This window comes from Aptenodytes forsteri, unplaced genomic scaffold, assembly GCF_000699145.1.
Source record: "Aptenodytes forsteri isolate BGI_AS27 unplaced genomic scaffold, ASM69914v1 Scaffold123, whole genome shotgun sequence".
Classification (NCBI taxonomy): domain Eukaryota; kingdom Metazoa; phylum Chordata; class Aves; order Sphenisciformes; family Spheniscidae; genus Aptenodytes; species Aptenodytes forsteri.
In genome coordinates this window covers 891,881-898,919 of record NW_008794408.1, presented here as the reverse complement: position 1 = coordinate 898,919, position 7,039 = coordinate 891,881, and positions in this window count along the sequence as shown.

Sequence of the window (7,039 nt, the reverse complement as noted above, 5' to 3'; positions counted from 1 at the left end):
TTCAGTAAATTCCTTGGATTTTCAGTATTTCAACATAAGAATAATTTATTGAGCAACAATATGTTTAAGTAACTTGATGGTATTTGTTAGATTGTCCACAAACAATATGCTTTTCAAATGCTAATGTTTTCAGGAAGGGTTCTTTTTATATAAAGTATATATAAAATCATTACAGTTATTTACTTTGCTGCTTATTGTATAACATCTCCATCAAGGTCTTTCACAAATTATTGCCTTTTCCTTCTCAGAATTAAAGTAACAAACACTTTCAACATTGTACGGTTTCCATATGGTCATATTGAATTTTTGGCTCCATCTTGTTGAATTGTGTTGTTGCAGCTCTGAGTGATTTGGCTTCATTTGCATTATTAAACCCACCGATTTGGGCTTTTGCCTCTTATAACAGCTGTAAGAAAAAGCTGTAGCCACTGAACATTTAGAAAAAGCATTGAAATGACAATACAGATCTACACTGCAAACTTTGTTTTCATTTAGAAGCAGAAATGGAGGCCCAGCCTAAGAAATGCAACTGCCAAAAAATACTCAAATAACTACCTATGGCTCAAATGGCTGTTGAATGATGAACAACCTATATCGGCTATTACACAAGCACTAGTCAGTGTCAGGTGAGCAAAGAAGACTAGCTGCCACATGTGTCCTCCTTAATGGTGATTGGCGTTAAAGATCCACTGAGTATGTCAGCACATGTGACACAATCATCTGAAGAAACACTGCATTTACCAAACAACAGAGGATCCTGAAACCTGAATGGGTTTAGAAGACCCAGATTCAGCTAACACCCTTTGAGCTCTGGAGACCTGAAAGGTACAGGATTTTTGCCACTCATAGGTAACTAATACTGCACTGGTAACCATGAGGTGATCTCAAATAAGTTCAGTGAGAAAGAAAGATAGATAGATACCGTCAAGATGTCATTGCTCCATGGATGTACTTTGGAAATGGATATGTTCCTTCTTATAATAGCTCTGTGACGTCAGGGAAATATTGTTACACAGGTGTAAAGCAAAGAGGGAATGGAGCTAAATGTCAAGTGATTTAACCTCAGTCACAGTGGAGAGTCCAGTACCAAAGTTCTTTCACAGTAAAAATAACATTTCCTATGCTCTATCTCGTTCAAATTTGCTCACATTAAGGAAAAATTTAAATTAATTTTATTATTTCATAAAAAAAATGTTTTCCATACCACTCTGAATAAATTATAAAACCCCTAAGAGTATAAGCACTCAGCAATAGGCAAGAATAAAATCTCAAATTTCCCTTTCGCATAGGTATGCCAACTAACCATACAATACACAGACTCTATTGGCTACTGTGGAATTTCAGAATCATTAAGGTTGGAAGGCACCTCTGAAGGTTACCTAGTCCTACCTCCTGCTCAAATCTGGACCAGATTCAAAGTCTGAACAGGTTGCTCAGGTTCTCCAGTTGGTGTATGAAAATCTCCGAGAAAGGAGATTTTGCAACATATCTGAGCAGCCTGCTAATTTCACTTCCCCGCCCCCTCCCCCCCCATGTATCCAACTGGAATTTCTCTTGCTGCAACTGAGCATCTGTCTTTTGTCATTTTGCAGTGCACCTCTGGCTTCATCTTCTCTATAACCTTCTTGTGAGGTAGTAGAAGACAGCCATTAGATCCACCCCTAATCTCCCCTTCAGGCTGAACAAATCCAGTACTCTCAGCCTCTGCTTCCTTCGGCCCCTTAACCATTTTAGTCCTTCTCCTCTGGATTCTCTCTAGTTTGTTGAGATCTTTTACTAGTGGCTCCACAACCAGACGCAGTACTGCAGATGGGACGTCATGATGCCATGTAGAGGGGTAATAACCACTTTGAATGATCTGCTGGCTACACTCTTGCCAATGCAGTTACCTTGCATCAACTGCAAGGCTACACCACTGTTTTTGTTCCTGTTCCATCAGGACCTCCGTACTCTTCTGCAGAGGTGCTCTCTAGCCAGTCAACTCATGGCCTGTGCTGTTGCATGGTGTTATTCTGTTGGACTTCATGTGGATTTTGTCAGCCTATTCCTTCAGCCTGTCAAAGTCCCTCTGAGCAGCAGCTCTGCCTTTACCCCCATTTGGTGTCTTAACAGCATTTCATTTCAATGTATTTAATCCATTGTCCAGGTCATTGATGGAAATGCTTAATGATATCAGTCCCTGTCCTGACCTCACCTGCATCACTCCTACAGGCTGCTAGCTGGGCTTTGAGCTTTTGCTGACTACTTTTTGAGTCTAATAGTCCACTCATTTTTTCAACCACTTTGTAGCCCATTCATCCAGTCTGCATCTCTACAATTGAGCTACAAAGCCTCTGTAGGAAAAAATGTGATAAAATTTATCAAAGAAAAAGCAAATTATATCCATTGTGTTCTATTTATCCACAGGACCAGTCATAGACAGCAATTAGGCTGTTCAGGTCCTTAGCAAATTTGTATTGGTTGTTTGCAAACATATGTGCTTGGAAATGTCTTCCAGGAGGGTTTGTTGCAATAGTTTTCCTGGGGACTGAGATGAAGTAGACTGGACTGTAGTCCTCTTGAGACTTTCTCTAGTTCTTTTTGAATATGGGCTAATATTTACATTTTTCCAGCCATTGGGAGCTGTCTCTGACTACCACCTTTCAGAGCTGGTAGACAGCAATCTTACAGTGGCATCAGCCAGAAACCTTGACATCCTCAGAAGCATTCTGCCCAGTTCCATGGACTTCTGTATGCTCAGTTTACTTAAGTGGGCCCCAACTTGATTGTCCTACCCTACTACTACCTCTTTCACTAAACTCTGTCACTAAGCACAGAGATATGGAAATCCTGAGAGTTGACCTTACCAGTAAAGACCAAGGCAAAGAAGGAAGGGATTAGCGCAGCCTTTTTCATGTCCTATGTCATTCAATTCCCTGCCCCATTCAGCAGTGAATTCATATTTTCCGTCTTCCTTTTGTCGTCGATGTACCTATAAAACCCTTCACAACCCTGTCTTCTAATCCAGCTGAGCCTTGGCTTTCCTAACTCCACCACTGCGTGTTTGAGCAACGGCTCTGTATTCCTCCTGGGTAGCCCATCCCTGCTTCCACTTTCTGGGTACTTCATTTGTCCCTTTGAGCTCAGTCGGGATATATCTCTTTTTCATACCAGCTTTCTGCAGAGCTTGCTCGACTTTCTACGTGATGGGGTAAACCAACCTTCTTTGAGGAGGTTGTTCCTGAAGATCAGTCAACATCTTGGTCCCTTTGCTCTTCAGGGCAGTCCACAATGGGAACCCACCTACTGGTTCCTTGAGCAGTCTGAAGTCTCCTCTCCTGAAATCTAGTGTCTTTATTCTACTACTCACCTTCCTCACCTTTCTCAGAATCTTCACTTCCATCTCAGGGTCACTGCAGTCAAGGCAGCCGCAGGCTATCATAACCCTGACCATTATTTACGAGTAGCAGATTCAGTAGAACACTTTCCCTATCTGGCCAGTCCAGCACCTGCATCAAAAAAATTGACCCCAAAGTACTCCAGAAACCTCTTGAATTGCTTGCAATGTTGCAAGTTGCTTTTCCAGCATGCATCAGTGTTGGTTAAAGTCCTTCGTGGGAACCAGGGACCATGATCCTGATGCTTCCTCAGACTGTTTAAAGAAGGCTTTGTCCACTACCTTGTCTCTATCAGATAGTCTGTAGCAGAAGTCCCTGTTGGTCTCCCCTCTGATCCTCCCCATAAGCTCTTGGCTAGCCCATTGCCTCATAGATAGCAGGGTGACATGCATTTGAACCTCTACCTCACATAGAGTGCAAATCCCCCCCGTCTTTGTCCTCTCTTCCTGACCTTGTTAAAGACCTGTGGACCACAGCACTGCAGTTGTGCTGTTTATCTGAAAGACAAGGCTCTAAAATATACCAGTGTGACTCTATAACTATCTCTGAGGAAGAATGGTAATTGGAAATAGAGAGACAAGTAAATCAGGATTACTTAAGAGATGCTGCAGACTCTTAGGAGCTATCCAGATGTCAAGTCTGAATGCACTGAAATCCTGAACGCTCATGTTCTAGGAGGTCCATAATTACATGAGTTTTCTACAGAACATTATTCATCAATTGTTAGATATGATTAATCTCTAGTATCAGATTACTGCATTATTGAATTACCCAGTTTATATATTATCAGATTATTATAATTATTACGAATTAGCTATAGGCCATCTGTCCTCTGTGTTATTGACTCTACTCACATTCCTTTCAGGCTTGAAAGCAGTTAATGAAAACAGAAAACGTTGTTGCTCTCATGATGCCTGTGTTTATTACACCCATGTGTGCAGCAATGACTGTTGCACTCCAAGGTGCTCAGCCTTGGCAGCAGAGTAAAAGGGTCATTAGATATTGGCTGCGTTCCTACAAGGAGTCAATCAGCTTACAGTAGCATTAGCACTCCTGTATTAATTGGTAGAAGTGTATGGGCACTCTGGGTGACTGAACAGATTTCTTGATGGTGGAGGAGACCATCTTTGTTTGGAACACGTGATTTCTCATGATTTCTTCTACTGATCTCTCAAAAGAAAATTGTTAGCAATATTCCCCAAGTGGCCTGAACAATCACAAAAAGTGGTCCCGATGCCCCGACAGTGAAATCCTGGAATGCTCTGCTGTCATGCTGCTGTAAAAGGTAAGACAGACATGTGGCTCCATTCCAGTTTATTGAACCTCTTACAGCTGCAATTTAGTAAGGTCTAGTCAGGAAGAACGAAGATCTTTTCTGTGAGTCTCTCACTGTTGGTCTCACATCAACACCAAACACAGAAATTCTCTGTTTCTACCCTTTCTCCATAAATGTAGTTGGTCCCCCATATTTTTTTCTCTCTTCCTCACAGGTTTTAATGGTTGGGGAAAAAAGGGATGACAGAGTATAGAAAGAGGAGGAAAGAATAGATCTGGGATTCTTTTTCATGCATATGGTACTATTCTTTTTTTTCTGCCTTGTAAAAGTTTGATAAAAAATGTACATGCATTTTAAAGAGTGGTCTGAAGCCTCTTCACTGCAACTTCCCATCTGAAAGCCCTTTGTCATTCATGCAAGGTTTAGCTTACCCTTGGGTCTTTGGGGTCCAGCCCCATGAGTCCTATGTTCCTGGATGCAGAGCAGTCCAGACTCAAAAACAAAGCGGAGATTGTTCCCACCTAGCTCAAGGATGAGAAGAGGCCTTGAACTTCAGTCTTCATCTTCTCAAATAAGTGCTGTAACCACTAGACACTTACATAAAATTGTGTACCACCACTTCCCAGTCTGGATCAAGAGACACCTTCCATTTCCTTCAGTGGGAGAAGGAGATACCTAATTTAAGCAGACTAGATCATTGCCAAGGTGTTTAAGTTCTGTGTAATATAAATGGAGAGATGGAGGCACTGATGTTAAGTGCATTTGAAGACTCAGCGGATCTCTGGAGGCATTGCCTCTCTGCTAATTGTCTAGGGAGTCTTGATAATAATACTGAAGGGACTGGATTTGTCCTTGTACCTTCAGGTGAGTACCTAATATTTCAATGAGATAATGCCTAAGTCAAGCATGTTAGTTAGGAGAACTTAATTTCACTTTTAAAAAAATTTGTTAGGTTTCTCTTAGTCCTTAAAAGAACTTACTCAACCAGTTCATTTGATAATTAGTCTTTTCGTCCCAGAGGATCTTCTCTCCAGGTAACACAGCACTTCAGAGATAAGAGAGAGTTCAGCTTTCTTATTCATATAAAATAGAACATCCCCTGAAGTTATGGCTGGTCCCAGTTGTTGTGGTTTACCCTCAGCCAGCAACTGAGCACCACGCAGCCGCTCGCTCACTCTCCACCCCCTCGGTGGGATGGGGGAGAGAATCAGAAGAGCACAAGTGAGAAAAACTCATGGGTTGAGATAAAAACAGTTTAATAATTGAAATAAAATAAAATAATAGTAATAATAATAATAATATACAAAGCAAGTGATGCACAATGCAATTGCTCACCACCCGCCAACCGATGCCCAGCCAGTCCCCAAGCAGCAGCCCCCCTGGCCAGCTTTCCGCAGTTTATGTACTGAGCATGACGTCACATGGTATGGAATGTCCCTTCGGCCAGTTTGGGTCAGCTGTCCTGGCTGTGCCCCCTCCCAGCTTCTTGTGCACCTCCAGCCTTCTCAGTGGGTAGAGCATGGGAAGCTGAAAAGTCCTTGACTAGTGTAAGCACTGCTCAGCGACAACTAAAACATCGGTGTGTTATCAGCATTGTTCTCATCCTAAATCCAAAACACAGCCCTGTACCAGCTACTAGGAAGGAAATTAACTCTATCCCAGCCGAAACCAGGACACAAGTAGATGCAGATACCAACAATTCTGCTGTTAAAGCATCTTTGAAACCTGACTTACATTAGGCAGTTGATGTTTCTGATATCAACACAGTTCCGCTTTTTTCACCAGCATACAGACAAGTGTTTTGACTATTTAGCGATGTTTGTGAGGCTTTCACTGCATTACATATAAGCTTTGGATATATGGCAACTGCTGATTAACTAGTACTACATGCAGTGCTGCAAGCCCCATTGGATGCAGCCAGCACTTTCAGTCTACATATTTGCTCCTAGTGTGGTACTTGAATTTTCTTGACTGGATCCTTCCAGTCTTCCAAAAAGTGTGAAGCTAACTGCTCATTTTTCTGGAGGCAACCCATTTAATTTTCACATGAAGGAGACTTGTGCTCCACAGAAAACTTCCACTTAACATTTGTATCTCCAGATATCCTTATTTTACTTCAGCTGACCTGATCCTTAGACCATCTCAGGTCTTTTATGCTTCCTTATCTTTGTCTTCCCAAAGCCAAGTCTCTCCTCTCCTCTCCTCTCCTCTCCTCTCCTCTCCTCTCCTCTCCTCTCCTCTCCTCTCCTCTCCTCTCCTCTCCTCTCCTCTCCTCTCCTCTCCTCTCCTCTCCTCTCCTCTCCTCTCCTCTCCTCTCCTCTCCTCTCCTCTCCTCTCCTCTCCTCTCCTCTCCTCTCCTCTCCTCTCCTCTCCTCTCCTCTCCTCT